Source organism: Amblyomma mixtum, chromosome 8 (genome assembly GCF_055824585.1).
Source record: "Amblyomma mixtum isolate Tamu chromosome 8, ASM5582458v1, whole genome shotgun sequence".
NCBI classification, from domain to species: domain Eukaryota; kingdom Metazoa; phylum Arthropoda; class Arachnida; order Ixodida; family Ixodidae; genus Amblyomma; species Amblyomma mixtum.
Window position 1 is genome coordinate 141,349,329 of NC_143019.1, and position 16,881 is coordinate 141,366,209.

General features: G+C 49.0%; 1 protein-coding gene across 1 annotated transcript in view; it reads left to right on the forward strand.

Moving 5' to 3' along the window:
* The window catches only part of LOC149334657 (uncharacterized), a 101,544-nt gene that overhangs the window by 30,656 nt on the left and 54,007 nt on the right, over nt 1-16,881 (forward strand). The window lies entirely within an intron of this gene.

Below are 16,881 nucleotides of genomic sequence, written 5' to 3' on the forward strand. Positions count from 1 at the left end.
TGTTATTTACAGACCTCCAAATGGAAGTATTTCCGCGTTCATGCAATTTCTTGATGGGTTACTCTCTCACGCAAACTGTAGTGGTTGCTTACTAACAATAGGCGGAGATTTAAATATTGACATTCTGAAGAACACAGAACCCACTACAGACTTTTTACTTGTTTTAAAGTGCAATGCCTTTCAGAATGTCATTGCCACTCCAACAAGAGTCACTCCTTTATCATCATCACTGTTAGATTTGTTTGTGACAAATTCATCGTGCAATATTAGGTCAGGTGTCATAAGCTCTGACATCAGTGATCATATGCCAATTTTTTTATTGATAAAGCGACACAAGAACTTGAACCAAAAATGCCATACACTCACATACCGCGAAATAACACCGCATACTTTGGAAGAGTTCCGGCATGTAATTATTCGGACGCACTGGAGTGAAATTTTTGCAATTGAAGATTCTAATGCGTCATACAATAAGTTTATAGAAATTTTCAAGCAAAAATATTTTGCTGGCTTCAAACTAAAAACACATCGTAGTTTCAAGCGCTCCCGAAAGCCTTGGATTACCCGCAACATAGTCAAACTTATAGCTGAAAAACACAAGCGCTATCAATCTTTGTAGACCCTTGTGACGTCAACAGACTGAGGGAATTCAAGCGTTTTCGAAATTGGCTATGGTGCTCGGCTCCTGTCCCGAAAGACGCGGGTTCGATCCCGGCCGTGGCGGTTGAATTTCTTTGGAGGAGAAATTCGAGGCCCGTGTACTGTGCGATGTCAGTGCACGTTAAAGAACCCCAGGTGGTCGAAATTTCCGGAGCCCTCCACTACGGCGTCTCTCATAGCCTTAGTCGCTTTGGGACGTTAAACCCCATAAACCAAACCTAAATTAAATAAAGCTATCAGCGTCTCTCATAGCCTTAGTCGCTTTGGGACGTTAAAACCCCATAAACCAAACCAAATAAAGCTATCAAAAAATCTAAGCGCGAGTATTACGCTCGCCTTTTTGATAGTGATTGTCTGCAAAATAGCGACCTAGTTTGGAAAAATCCAAATAGACTACTAAAGAGGAACGTACAGGCAAGTTCAATACCAGACCTCGTAATTGATAATCAAGAAGTAAGCGGAACAGTGCTTGCGGACCGCTTCAACAAATTTTTCGTAGAAATAGGAAGCACGGCCTACTGTTCCGAGGCCTCCTCTCCTGTGCGTTCAGTATCGCAAAGCTTATTTTTTCACCCTACTTGTCAGTCAGAAGTAATATTTGTTTTTCAAGGACTCAAGAACAGCCACAGCGTTGATGCGAACGATATGGAAGTAAGACCGATAAAATATGTTCTGGATATAAATGCGCCCACGTTAACACACATATTTAATTCTTCCCTATCTACTGGCGTTTTTCCCACGAATATGCAAGTCACCAGTGTCAAGGTCCTACACAAAGGGGGAGACAAAAATAATTTAAGCAATTACCGACCAGTATCCATCCTTTCGATTTTTTCTAAAGGACTCGAAAAAGTTGTTAATATACGCATTGAAAGCTTTTCAAGAAAACATAACCTCATAACGGATCACCAGTTCGGTTTCAGAAAACACCGCTCCACAGAAGACGCTCTTTTAAGACAAAAATAGGTAATTTTTTTAAAATTTCGAGAAAAAACTTACAACTTTAGGTATTTACTTAGATTTCAGCAAGGCATTTGACCGTGTAAATCATCCAATATTACTAGAAAAATTAGAGCACTATGGATTTCGGGGTATTTCACTTAAGCTCATTCGGTCATACTTGACTGGCCGGCATCAATATGTTGAGATAAACCGAAATAAATCGCACTTACAAGAAATTCAGTCGGGTGTCCCACAGGGAAGCATTTTAGGACCCATTCTTTTTCTTTTCTACATCAACGATATTGTAGAAATTTACAGAGATTGCACAATTGTCATATATGCAGACGATTGCACAGTATTGATATTGCAACGGATATTCACAGAAGACGATGAGAAGGAAAAGCCTGACTGGTGTGCGCGCGCTATTGTTCGGTGCTTCCTGTGTTGTTCGCTCTGCGCTCAGGTCGCCCTTGCTTGTGACTAGCCTTTCGGGCAACGTAACATCTTTGGTGGAGGTGCGGGGTATCGTTCCCAGTACCACGGAGCTCCGAAGCGGTCGTCAAACCGGTGCTACTACCATCATGGCCCCACCCAGCGAGTCGCCGACCACTTCTGCTGCTCCTTTCGTGGTCATGGCTTCGTCCCGTGACCCCGGTACATTTTCGAGAAACGACGGCGCCGATGTCGACGACTGGTTAAGCCTTTACGAAAGAGTAAGCGCATATAACCGGTGGGATCAAACGTTAATGCTTGCTAACGTAATTTTCTATCTGAATGGAACGGCGAGGGTGTGGTTTGAAACCAACGAAGAAGAACTTACAAGTTGGGATATATTCAAAGAGAAATTGCGAGCACTCTTCGGAAGACCTGACGATAGGCAGATCACTGCGAAAAAACAGCTTGCTTCTCGTGCGCAGTCGTCGACGGAAAGTTACGTGGCCTATATACAGGACGTATTGGCACTTTGCCACAAAGTCGATGCCACCATGAGCGAGTCCGACAAGGTGGGCCACGTGCTGAAAGGCATTGCTGACGATGCCTTTCATCTGCTCGTTTGCAAAGACTGCACAACTGTTGACAGCATTATCAAGGAGTGCCGTAGCTTCGAACAAGTCAAAAGCCGTCGCATTTCTCAGCAGTTTTCCCGACTTCCAAACACAGCCGCTACATCTTCTTGCCAGGACCAACGACTTCAAACTCAAGTGCCCTCAGCGTCTCCTCCTGTCACCGACACTGTGACAAGAATTGTTCGCCGTGAACTCGAAGCCCTAGCCCCTGTGGTAACATCATCGACCACACCTAATGACACACTGCCTTCCGTGTCGCTTATTCAGGCTGTCGTGCGGCAAGAACTCGCCCATCTCAACCTCCCTTCGGCTTTGTGCGCCATCGGAAACTCGTCCCCACAGCCACCACCTCCAGTCCCTTTCCGTCCCACCTATTATTCACCACGGCGTTACCGCGATCCGAATGAGTGGCGCACGCCAGATGACCGCCCAATCTGTTTTCAATGCTCTCGGGTCGGCCACATTGCCCGCCACTGCCGCAGCCCCTGGTCTTCACCCCCGCGAGACACCTCCTACTACCGTCCAAACTACACACGCCGCTTTTCACCCCGCCGCCCATCCGAGATGTCTGAGGCCGCCGATCAACCTCCACGACAGTCCTCCCGTTCGCCTTCGCCGCTAGCCCGCCGCTCACGCTCACCGCAGTCGCCCCGTGTTTCGACTGCTGCGTCCTACCGCCCCTCTCATCGGGAAAACTAAGTGATGCAGCTTCCGGAGGTGACGCTGCATCAACGACCCGGACCTCAAACCCTCTACTGACGACTCGACCCAATCTGCTAGACGTTACAGTTGACGGTGTTCCCGTGCGCGCCCTTATTGACACCGGTGCCCATATTTCCGTGATGAGTGCTGACCTCCGCCGTCGCCTACGCAAAGTCCTTACGCCTGCAACGTCCTGTGTGCGCGTCGCGGATGGTGCCATGCCTGCTGTCGAGGGACTGTGCACCGCTCGCGTGACAATCGGTGACCACAGTACGCCGGTTCAGTTCACCGTCCTTACCACATGCGCCCATGACCTCATACTCGGTTTAGACTTTTTGTCGGATCATTCTGCCCTCATTGACTGCTCGCAGGGTGTCCTTCACCTTGAGCTTCCCCAACTCACTCCTGACCCCATTGACTCGTCGCTCCGGTTGACCTGCCCCGACTATGCCCACCTGCCCTCTCAACGATATAATAGCGCAGATTAAGACAGGACACACGAAGAAGACACGAACAACACGAGCGCTAACTTCCAACAAAAAAAAAAATTTGTTGGAAGTTAGCGCTCGTGTTGTTCGTGTCTTCTTCGTGTGTCCTGTCTTAATCTGCGCTATTATATCGCTATGATCATGCACCAACAAGCCCAAAAAGCTACGCTTTTGCCCTCTCAAGCCTTATCTTTCGTTTCCCTCACACCTTCTCGCCCTGTTCCCGATGGTGACTACATCGTTGCGCCAGTCCTTGACCTCGCACTGACCCGCAGTGTTGTCCTGCCCCATACCATCGCCACCGTCACAGCCAACACCCTGTCTCTACCTTTCTTGAACTTCGGCTTCTCCTCACAGCTGCTTCCAGCCGGCATGTGCGTCGCTACGTTGTCTCCACTCGCCCAGTGCCATGTGGCTCCATTAGATGCCTCTCCTAATCGCGACCCACCAGACCCACCGCGGTCCACTCCGCTGTCCTCGGACGCATTCACGACCATGATGCCCACCGATCTCCGCCCCGACCAAACTTCTCAGCTTCGTGACCTTCTCCAGTCGTTCTCCGACATTTTTGACCTCTACAACACCTCACTGGGCCAAACTCTCGCAGTGACGCACCGCATTGACACCGGTGATGCCCCTCCCATTCGCCGCAGGCCCTACCGTGTCTCCCACGCCGAGCGCAAGGTCATAAACAACGAGGTCTCAAAAATGCTTTCCAAGAACATAATCGAACCATCCCACAGTCCCTGGGCCTCTCCAGTGGTACTAGTGAAGAAACAGGACGGCTCATGGCGGTTTTGCATAGATTATCGACACCTCAATAAGATCACTAAAAAAGACGTCTATCCCCTGCCGCGTATTGACGACGCCCTTGACTGCCTACACGGAGCCAAATTCTTCTCCTCCATAGATCTTCGTTCCGGCTACTGGCAAATTGCCGTCGATGAGAAGGACCGTGAGAAAACCGCTTTTGTGACCCCTGATGGGCTATATCAGTTCAAAGTAATGCCTTTTGGCCTATGCAACGCGCCAGCCACATTTGAGCGCATGATGGACGCCCTTTTGCAGGGATTTAAGTGGACCACTTGCCTGTGTTATCTGGACGACGTCGTTGTATTTTCGCCTACATTTTCATCCCACCTCGAAGACCTTTCCCAGATTCTTTCCCTCTCTCGTCGTGCCGGCCTACAGCTTAACTCCTCGAAGTGCCGTTTCGCGAGACGTCAGATCACTATTTTGGGCCATATCGTTGATTTCCAGGGGGTTCACCCTGATCCCGATAAGATCCGGGCCGTGAAAGACTTTCCCCTTCCCCGATCTTGCCACGACGTCCGAAGCTTCTTGGGGCTCTGCTCGTACTTCCGTCGATTCATTCAGGGCTTCGCCGACCTCGCCCGTCCCCTCACCGACCTTTTGAAGAAAGACGCCACCTTCGTCTGGGGACCTGACCAAGAACGAGCCTTTTCCACTTTGATCGCCAAGCTCACCACCACACCAGTTTTGGCGCACTTTGATGTTGCGGCCCCCACCGAACTCCGTACTGACGCCAGTGGCTACGGCATCGGCGCTGTGCTCTCTCAGCGACAATCCGGTCAGGACCGTGTCATCGCCTATGCCAGCCGCCTTCTTTCTGCTCCCGAGCGCAATTACTCCATAACAGAACGTGAGTGCTTAGCCCTTGTCTGGGCAGTTTGCAAACTCCGTCCTTATTTATACGGCCGCCCTTTTACGGTTAAAACCGACCACCATGCGCTATGCTGGCTCTCCTCTCTGAAGGACCCTACAGGGCGGCTTGGGAGATGGGCATTGCGTCTGCAAGAGTATGATTACACCGTGACTTACAAGTCTGGCAGGTTACACCAAGATGCCGACTGCCTCTCCCGTTACCCCATTGGCCAGTGTGACTTGTTTGGCACTGCCACCGAAGCCGACCTGTTTTCTATCTCTGTCCTTGCCAACATGGGCGAAGAACAGCGCCGCGATGACGATTTGAGATCAATTATTGACCGCCTCAGTTCCACTCCATCTGATCCCTCGATGCGGCGCTTTGTGCTCTCTGACGGAATCTTGTATCGCCGCAGCCTCAATCCGGATGGCCCCAACCTTCTACTGGTTGTCCCCAAGCACCTTCGTCCTGCTATCCTTCATGAACTCCATGATCTCCCCACTGCTGGCCACTTGGGTGTATCGCGTACATACGACCGTGCGCGACGTCGCTTCTTTTGGCCCGGCCTGTTCCGCTCCGTACGCCGCTATGTTGCAGCCTGCGATGAGTGTCAGCGCCGGAAACGCCCTGCTACTCTCCCAGCTGGCACACTTCAACCTATTGACGTGCCCCCAGAACCTTTCCATCGCGTCGGCTTGGATCTTCTGGGTCCGTTTCCAGAGTCCACCTCCGGCAACAGATGGGTTGCAGTTGCCACGGACTACGCCACCCGTTATGCGATCACGCGGGCACTGCCAACCAGTACAGCTACAGATGTTGCGGACTTTTTGCTATACGACCTCATATTGCACCATGGTGCTCCCCGCCAACTTCTTACCGACCGCGGCCGCTGCTTTCTGTCCAAGGTTGTCGACGACATTCTTCAGTCCTGCTCTACTAAGCACAAGCTCACCACCGCCTATCACCCGCAGACAAACGGACTTACTGAGCGTCTCAACCGCACTCTGACCGATATGCTCGCTATGTATGTTTCCCCCGATCACCGCGACTGGGACCTCGCTCTCCCGTATGTTACCTTCGCATACAACTCCTCCCGCCATGATACAGCCGGTTACTCCCCTTTTTACCTTTTATACGGCCGCGAGCCCCAATTGCCTTTGGACACGCTGCTGCCTACTCCTGCTGCTCAGTCCTCTGAATACGCCCAAGACGCCATTGCCCGTGCTGACTACGCCCGTCAACTTGCACGCTCCCGACTTCTCGCAGGCCTCCCAGCAGGAGTTCTACAACCGCCGCCACCGCACAGTCTCTTTCTCTCCTGGCTCCCTCGTCTTGCTCTGGTCCCCATCTCGCCGCGTCGGCCTCTCCGAAAAACTTCTGTCCCGTTATGTTGGCCCGTACCGTGTCCTGCGCCAGGTAACTGCTGTCACTTACGAGATCGCTCCGGCCTTTCAGCCCGCTTCCTCCCGCCACCTTCAACGTGATATCGTCCACGTCTCTCGCCTGAAACACTACCTCTCGCCCTGCCGCTCGACGTCATCCAGTACACCGTGACGGTGTTTTTCCGGACGGGGGGCCATGCAACGGATATTCACAGAAGACGATGAGAAGGAAGTGCCTGACTGGTGTGCGCGCGCTATTGTTCGGTGCTTCCTGTGTTGTTCGCTCTGCGCTCAGGTCGCCCTTGCTTGTGACTAGCCTTTCGGGCAACGTAACAATATCTAGCCAAAACTTAGAAGAAATAAAAACGGATGCCAGTTTACTCTGTAACAATCTACAGGAATGGTGCCGAAAAAATAGCCTGATACTAAATGAATCCAAAACAAAATTTATTCTTTTTCGTGCACCCGGAGTCCTACCTGGAATATCTCCCACCACTACTTTCGGTCCGTATACATTTGGGCTGGAAACGTGTGTGAAAACGCTTGGCGTGTTCTTTTCCGAGCACATGTCCTGGAACGAGTATGTTCAACATCTGTCGACAAAGCTAAGTAAGATTGTAGGTACAATAAACAAACACCGTCACACCCTCCCACTACTACAAGAAAGCACTTATATAATGCCCTTTTCTATCCACAACTCCGCTACTGTATACTGCTTTGGGGAAATACCACCAAGTCAAACATCAATAAACTTGCCTTAATACAAAAAGGGGTCATCCGCATTATTGAAAACACATCATTTTTAGAACACTCAGGACCCCTTTTTCTCAAACATTGCATTATAAAAGTGGAAGATATGTACTCTTATAACCTGTTAAGTAAGTACAAGAATGCAATACAAGGAAAAGCTGAGACATTTCTGGCCTTAGCAAGACTACAAAAAACAACAAATACCTATTCATTTCGCTATCAGTCACCATGGCTCATTCCATTTTCCCGTACAATGTACGGAAAACAACGACTAAAACACGCCATACCACATGCGCTCAATGAACTGGATGAAAAACAAATAGACATTCTGCAAATGTCGCACAAGGGAATTTTTAAAATTTTTGTTTAACCTGTACCGCAGATTTCTTTTTTTTAATCTTGTTTCAAGTGTATTTTTTTTCATTGTTCTGCACGTGACAATTGACAATTGACTGCTCTTTTCAGAGGACTGTTTTATCAATTTTTGTAAAACTATGTGCTGTGCAAGTGCTTGCTGTCTGGGTGGCGGGAGCTTTGTCAAGCTGCAACTAAGCAGCTTTTTCTTCCGTCACCTTTTTTGCTCAAGCAAATAAAGAAACTTCTTCTTAATATGGTTTTGGCGTGACGCCAGGATTGGGGAAGAGTGCCCTCCTGCCAGCATTTGTTGAAGTACTCCGTGAGCTGGGCGATCGATTGATCGTCCAAATTGCGGAGCATGGCATTAGAGACCCGGTCAACTCTTGGGGTGGAGTTACAACGGAGAGTCAGGAGGGCCGCTCTGACTTCTGCCTCCGTGATCTCTGCGTCGAGGTTGGCATTCGGGGCGTCTGTATAGGGAGGCAGAGGGTTTGAGGTACCGGGAGTTGTGTGTGTGGGTCTAAGTATATTGATGAGTGCGTCAGGAGAAAGGTCGGTCTTGTGTATAAGGCGTGTGACGTGGTGTTGTGTGGCTGTTTTGGATTGCGTGGGGTCAATTAAGTGACGGAGGAGTTTCCAGCCACGTTTGGAGGGCAGATTGCCAGCCAAACTATCGCAAATCTGACCCCAGTTTGATCGGCAGAGCTCCTCAGCGTGCTCAGTAATTTGTATTTGCAGCGCGGCCAGCCGCTTTTGCCGTTTCCAGCGCTCTAGGATGCTATGGTGGGCCTCCCACAGGTGCGCCAGGCGAGTGTCGAGGGTGGGCGTATCTGATGTGGTGATAAGGGTTCGCGTGTGTGTAGAGACATCGTTTATGAGTGATGCCACCCACTGGTCGATGTCTATAACGGGAGTGTCAGGGAGGGCCGCCCGTGCAGAGCGGACAGCATCCTAGTTGGTGATTTTGTGTGTTAGGTGACGGGCCTGTCTTTGCTTGTACGGTACTGTAACGGAGAGGATGTAAAGATCGCTTCCTAATGTATGACGCGTTGTGGTCCACATAATACCAACAAGGTTGCGGCTCAGTTTCAAATCCGGGCTGGTGTCCGCGCTGACGCGGTTACCAATCCTGGTGGGAGTGTTAAAGTTGTAGTGTATTGTGAGGCGGAGCTCTTGTGCCAAGGACCAGAAACGCCGGCCTTGTTCAGTGGTGGTGCGGTAGCACCAGTCAGGATGCTAACTGTTGAAGTCCCCTCCGATAATCAATGGATGCTTGCCTGCAAGACGATGGAGATCTCCCAGTAGCGTTTCCAATGAAGCCATCGGGTGAGATGGTGGGTGGTATATATTAGTAGTAGTAGTAGTGGTTATTTAATCGTACATTTAATATGGAAGGTGAAATAATGTTTGCTGGCATGGCATCTGCTATCGAAGCTGGAAGCACCTGAGCTGGGGCAGCGAAAGAAAGGATAGCAGGCTGAGTGTAGAAGTGAAAGAAAAGGGGTGAGGGGATAGTAGAAAGGACAGGGGGAGGGGTACACTGTCAATCCAGCGCGAGACACTTCAACGTCTTCGAAGACACTTCAGCGCCACCTGAGAACACCAGGTGGCATTACTCCCCCTCCCCCAAAAAAAAAACGTAAAGGCGGGGTTGCAGTACGGGCAGTGGAAAGAGAACAAAAACAAAACAGCATAAGCACACAAAAATGTACAAGGAAGGTGGGCGAAGGTGTCCCACGTGAAAACTAGCGGACCACTGACCGTACTATCCATTACCGCGTGAAGTACGGTTTCATGCGGACAACGTGCACAACCTCAGAGCGGGGTGGGCGACGCTGAGGCTGCACAGTCCCGTCAGGAAGAACTTCGTAGGTCACTTCGGTGACACGGCGCAAAACTCGGTACGGTCCAAAGTAACGGCACATCAGTTTTTCAGATAAGCCTGGGCGGCGTACCGGTGTCCACACCCAAACTTGGTCACCCGGATGGTATTCGACGTGCCGATGACGGAGGTTGTAGCGGCGCGCATCCGTGCTCTGCTGCCGCTGAATGTGAATACGGGCAAGTTGACGTGCTTCCTCGGCGCGCTGAGCGAACTGCTCGGCGTCTGGCGTGAGTGGGTGGTCGTCAGTGCAGCATGGAAGCATTGCATCCAGCATCGTCTGAACGTCACGTCCGTAGACCAGACGAAATGGTGTAAATCGGGTCGTCTCCTGGGTGGCCGTGTTGTAAGCGTATGCGACGTACGGGAGAATCTCGTCCCAGGTTTTGTGCTGCGAGCAGAGTGTCGAACCGGAACTGAACCCGAACCCGAAACCGGAACCGAACCCGAATTTTCGCCCGGAACCGGAACCGAACCGAACCCATATTTTTTTCGCCATCTTGGAACTGAACCCGAACTGGAACGATTCAAAGGAACCGTTCCGAACCGGTTCGCGACCCGGTTCAGCCCCACTTTTTTTTGCATCCAGGCATACGTCTTGTTTTCCGACAAAATGATATAATCTATCGCATAGACTTACCCACCCGTAGCAGTCTGCGCTGGGAAGTGCCAAAATGGTACCCAGTATATGCGACAGCAAACTTACAGGAGGTCTGGTGCCTGGGAAGAAGCCTAATTGTCGCTTCTCTAATGTGCTCCCGCCAATTCTAAACACTTGTACGTCAGGTTTATGTGAAATCTTGAGTTATTACTCCTCCGTTTTACATATTAAGGCGGAAGCCTTTAATGCCTCATCGTTGTAAGCAGGAGCTGTCGACAGAAATGTCACGCTTTTCAGTTGGTCGAAACGGTCGTGACGTCACAGTGCGCGAATTTCAATCGGGGCCAATTGTACTTTGGCTACTAACCATGCAACAAATTAAAGGGATCGTATAGTGATGCTCGAAGTAAGTTTGGCATAGTTTAGTTAATTGCTTACTTAACCAATTAGTCTAATTAACCTTTCTAGTCAGACCAGATAAATAAAACCGAGTAAGGAATTGGCCGAGCCTGAGAATCGAACCCCGGTCTCCGGAGTGCGAGTCGAGCACGCTACCGCTCCGCCATGCCAGTTCGATGGTTTGGAATGAACAAAGGTGCGTCTAGTGAATACGGTGTCTTCGTTCACTCCCATCTTCCTCCCTTCCCGTTACGGCGAGGTTTAGGTGTCCACCGAGATATGAGAGACAGATACATTTCCTTTCCTCAAAAACCAATTTACCGACGAGCAAGGCGTACTTGTCCGCGTTTCAGGTTGGTCCAAATTGTCGTGACGTCACCGCGCGCGAATTTTCACGGGTCTCCACCGAAATATGTGACACAGTTACTGCGAAAATTCCTTGCCTCAAATACAATTTTCAACTAGTGTCTACTGACATATGTGAAACAGTTAATGCGTAATTTCCTTTCTTCAAATAAATTTTCATTTTCTTCATTACGGCCCCTCTTCTTTCACTCACACTTCCTCCCTTCCTGTACGGTGCGGCTCAGGTGTCCACCGAGATGACAGAGAATTACAGCCCCATTTCCTTTCCTCAAAAAGCGTTGCGTTCAAAGGGCAACGCATCGCGCCGAACGGGTGGTGGCGTTCCTTGGACTCCGTGGCAGCGCTACAACACGCTGTCGCGTTCCACTCGTAAAGGCGAAGATTAAGCGTCATTTAGAAGTACAGAAAGGTGGGCAAGTTGGTGATTACTATCCATGGTAAAACAGCGCGGAAAAAACACGAGGACGGAACAAACACGACAACACGAGCGCTGACTTTCAACTGACAATTTATTACGCACATGTGTACATATATAGCATTCCCGCCAAACACTAAACAGAACAAAAAGCGAGAGGAAGCGAGAGGCCCTACTAGGAAGGAGGATCGGTGGTGGTTGTACCACAGCACACGTAGAGAGGAGGGTTGAGTGCATCGAGGGTGTTGTTTATAAAATTCCGCTTTCTTGCGGTGGGTGGTATGTTGGCCAGACTGGGAGGTGTCTAAACGAACGCCTGAGGGAGCACCATAATTCTTTGGACAAGGCAGCCGGTTCGAATTTGGCGCTTCACTGCAGGCAACCTGAGCACACGTGCGCCCCATTGCTTCATCAGACATCCGTCATCTTCAAACATAAGGATCAGATAGTAAGAGAAATAGTAGAGGCTTATCACATTGACAAAGGGGGTACAGCATGCATTAGTAAGCCCTCATTATCACTGGCTAACCGCGAAATCACCTTTTTGGAGCATGCATTTGTAGATATGTAGATTTAATATTTTCAGCGATGATGCAGTGTTTTTTTGTTCTGTTTAGTGTTTGGCGGGAATGCTATATATGTACACATGTGCGTAATGAATTGTCAGTTGAAAGTCAGCGCTCGTGTTGTCGTGTTTGTTCCGTCCTCGTGTTTTTTCCGCGCTGCTTTACCATGGTTAAGCGTCATTAATTGGCAGTTAATTAATGCACCAACAAAATGTGCAGTGAACAATCGCGTAGCAGAATGCAGCACTCAGGCTTACGCCTTTCACCACTTTAGCCGCTAAAGTTCCTCGTAATTTTTGCTTAAATCTTTAATCAAAGTGTTAGGACTGCTCTAACTCAGTAAAGTACTATAGACACGAAACTTTTTCTTGCGTGCTTTCTCCTTTCAAACGATGCGTTAGACGTTGGTGTACATGGAGCACCGCGTGACATTCATCAACACCTAATAAATAATTTATGCTTGAATTTTTTATTAATCCTGTTTCGGTTTCACCAACATAACAATGGTAGTGACGTGTAGTGGAAATTAGGTGGCGTGAGGTGTTATAAACGGCACTATAACTGCTGATACGTCGTTCGTTGTAATTATAGGTCTTGAAGTAGGCTGATATAAGTGCTACAGTGAGTAAAAACAACGTATCAGCGTTTGTATTAGTTTTCCCGTGCCTCACGTGACCTAATGTTGAACTCACGTCAAAGCCATCATTCGGCTGATGAAACCGACACAGCATGGGAAAAAAATTTATTTTCTAAACTATTTAGCGGCAGTAGGCGGATACCACCCGGTGATCCATGTATTCTAATATCTATGGCGTCATTTGAAAGGAGACTTCCAGGTAAAGTATGCGAAGTCCTTTTGGCCTAGCATTTGAAACGGTGACGTAATCACCAATTGAAATTGCGACGGCCTTCAAACTTCTCCGCAGCGCACAACGCTAAGTGGGGGGACGCATGACGACGTCATCGAACGTATCCGTACATTTTCAACGCGTAAGCGGCTGCTTTGAAGGAAAAAAAACCAACGGAACCGAAGTCAAAGCCCGCCGAACGTTGTTTGGAAGCGTCCAACGAGGCGCGGCAGGGCGTGGTTGACGGCAGCAGTAATTTAAAATCATACCTTCCATGACATCACACTGAACTTCCCCGCACACCTTAGTTGCTTTGAGGAGAAGTGCAAAATTTAATCGTCGATTTCGTCACTATTTTAAATGGTAGTGCAAAAAACTTATTATCCTTTACCTACAGCCTTATCGCGAAATCTCAAAAGGTGGGGCAGTTGCTCTTTAACTTGCACTGACATCGCGCAGCATACGGTGCCTTTTGCGTTTCGCCTCCATCCAAACATGGCCGCCGGGGACGAGCTCGAACCAGGGTACATCGAATAAGTAACCGAGCGCCCTAACCACTGAGCAACCGCAGTGGGTAGTGCAACATTTACTTTTGTAGGCGCTCATTGTCTTAGACGGCAGGTTCTAAATAAAACCCCTCACGATGAGCCTGTAGGGCAATAAAGAAAAAAAATGGCTCAATGGCTGTGGAGCTCGGCTGCCGATTCCAAAAATACAAAAACAAGCCTGCTCTGTCGCGCGTCGAAAATCCCCAGCTGGTCTCTGTTAATCTGGAGCCCTCCACTACACCGTCTGTCATATAGCCCCAATGTCAACTCGACACGTTAAACCGAGATATTACTACTAGTATTACCAAAAGAAGGATGTATAAATTGGTGCAGCTTTTTTTTTTTAGAATCCGCATGTTCTTGTTTGCGCGCGACGGAAATAAGGAACGAAAGGCGGGTTTTTGGCAACGGTGGAGATGTACTAAAAAAGGAAAAAATTACATACCGATTACACAAAAGGGCAATGCGGACATATATGTGCTCGCTGGTATGCGATAGTGATTACGCCCAAAAAGATGCTACTGCGATGCAATGTAACTACGATGAAGTGATTTCGTTATGCCGATTCGCTGAAATTGTTCTGCTTCTAAGAAAAAATTTCTGCCAGTCGCCAGCGCGCGGCTCCATCCTCTGTTCTCACACTGCTCGATCTGGAATTCTCTGTCTGGCGACATATATCTACTTTTCGCAGTCATATTACCCGTTCTTAGTGTCTGACGCGACAGGCTTATGATTGTTAGTGTTTTTTTTTTTGCTTAGAACGCTTGGCCGATTGAATATGTTCAGCCTTCACAACAATCTGCCTCGGCTATATCGGGTACAGGTGGGTATTGGGGGGTGGTGAGATGGGTGAAAGTTTTTCAAGGTGCATTTTTACCAGTGAATGCCCTGATGTGTCGTCCACCGGAGTGTGCATCAAGGATGGAGGCTGCACGCACGCAGCGCGGTTATTTTTGGGAAATCAGGCTATACTGCTAACGCAGTAAAAAGAACATCTAAAAGAGTATGCATAGTCTTACCTCTGACTCCGAGTGGGATTCGTACTAATGGCGGCGCAACAGGAAACTCTGTTTACAGATGCTTTAGGCTATTTGGCTATCTTGTAGGCTTCTTTTTATGGTTGTTGCATGGAATATTTGGAACCTCTCTGACCCTCCTCATGCCTTACTTGACAGCGTCAAATTCAGCGATCTCGTCATAAGGCCTCACGTCACCACAACTCTCTGCGTCCGCCCGCACGTGAAAATTCCATACGGTGCATCGCCATAAAAGGGGAACCAGTCAGTAGGTTGAACTTGCGCAGCATATTCCTCCTGCGTTGAAGTGCACTGTGTCTGAACAGTGACCTCGTGGAACGCGGCGGTTCTGCGTCCTATGAACACGTAGAGTTCGCACGGAATTCAAGTTTTTCATCGCATACATAAATGTTATAATGAAATGTATGATATCAATGGGTTTTTTAAGAGACTGCTTAAGTATGTTCTAAAAGAATACAGCATCATGACAAAAATATCATTTTATTGCTGAAATTGTTTTTCGTTGCTCGCGCAGGTTGAAATGCACTGACTACGGCACAAACGCCCCTTTGGCGCGAAGGTAGTACGTCCAAACATGTAAGGTCCATGTCTGAAGGGTGAAAAAGGTTTTTATGCCCGATTAAAACTAAGTCAAGCCCACTTATAGCGAACCTGACGGTCCCGCAGGTTCCATTCGTTATATCTGATGTTCGTAACAAGTGGATTCTTCTCACAACAGCCAAAAATACTTAGGCCGCTAAAAGTGGCAATTATTTCTTACAAAGCTGCGTTATGCGTGCCTACTTGTGCAAAGCAGAGCCTGCCGCTGCTCTTTCCAGGCTACCTAGGGTGGTCATTTAATCCTCCTCGAGACCTTGCTGCCAACTATCAAATTTAGGGACGGGGTAAAAGTAATCATGGATGAAGTGTGCATGGCAACTGGTGGCAGGTCGGCCACGTAAGTAAGATTACTAGCAGTCGTAAGAGCTCGCACTTGGTGTTCAACGTCTCCGTCAGAGCAGGCGCTTCTGCGATTTTGTGGTCCGCAGGAACGTAGTTATCCGAGGAAACATCTGGTCGGCTATGGATCAACGAAGCGCTGCCAGAAATCTGCAATCATCTGGTCACGCGTGTTTTAGAGCTTCTTCTGTCGTTACTGGGCTGATGCAGCGACGAAGTAGTGCAGCGCTTGTGGCGCAGAATGCATCCGTTGCCCTGTCAGCTATATGACAATGTCTGCACATTGCAGCGGCGCCAAACATTGAGACGACTAGGCAGGCTACGCATACCACGTGACTGGGATGGCCAGCAAGGATTTCAAAAATTATCTAATCGCTGTTTTTAGTTGATCCGCGAGATTGGTCAGTAGCTTCGCTTTTGACGATGCCCCTGTCTCACGCGCACCGCGCTTCTTCTACTCAGGATGCTTTGCCGAGCCAGCGAACACGTAGGCAATGATTACCCTCGTTGGCCATCGGGCGGGTTTGGCCGGCGGTTACTTACTATTTCAATAGAGAATTATAGCATATCGTTACCATGTTTACATTAGCATTTACAGTGTTACCGGACGCCGGACCTTCCGGTTAGCGCTGCGCATAGCAGCGCCGCTTTTTAATTCAATTTCTGGGTTGACATGTTCTTTCCGGGGCTGAAGGTTGAGAGGCGGTATTTCATCTGCGTGCTTAGCGGAAGGACGACCTCTGCAACCTCGGGGTAGTTCACCACGCCACCTCGTTCGCTATAACCGAGTGGTGTGGCCAGAGTTGTTCGCTGTATCTGCGACGAATTTCCGTTGCCCTTATGCATATTTTCACGGTAGCACCACACCCGCTCGAAATAAGCGAGCGTTCGTTATATCTGTGGCCATTAAAGTGGGCTCCACTGTACATCCGCTGACTTCGCTTTAATACACTAGTATCAAGAAAGTTAAGGTAAGGCTGTAGATGTATGGGTAGAGGAAGTAATGACCGCTCGCAACATTTGTCATCTGCATTCTGGGTTTTTTGCGCAAAAGACACGACACAAAAGAAACGAGGTAGACAGGGCTTGTCCTGTCTACCTCGTTTCTTTTGTGTCGTGTCTTTTGCGCAAAAAACCCAGAATGCTTAGGCACCAACTAGCCTGCAAAAACATACTCGCATTTGTCATCTGCCTTGTGGAGAGGCCGTACAGGTAAGTAAAAGCCAAGAGTGAGAAAACAGAATGAATCAGCACTCGCGAGCATGT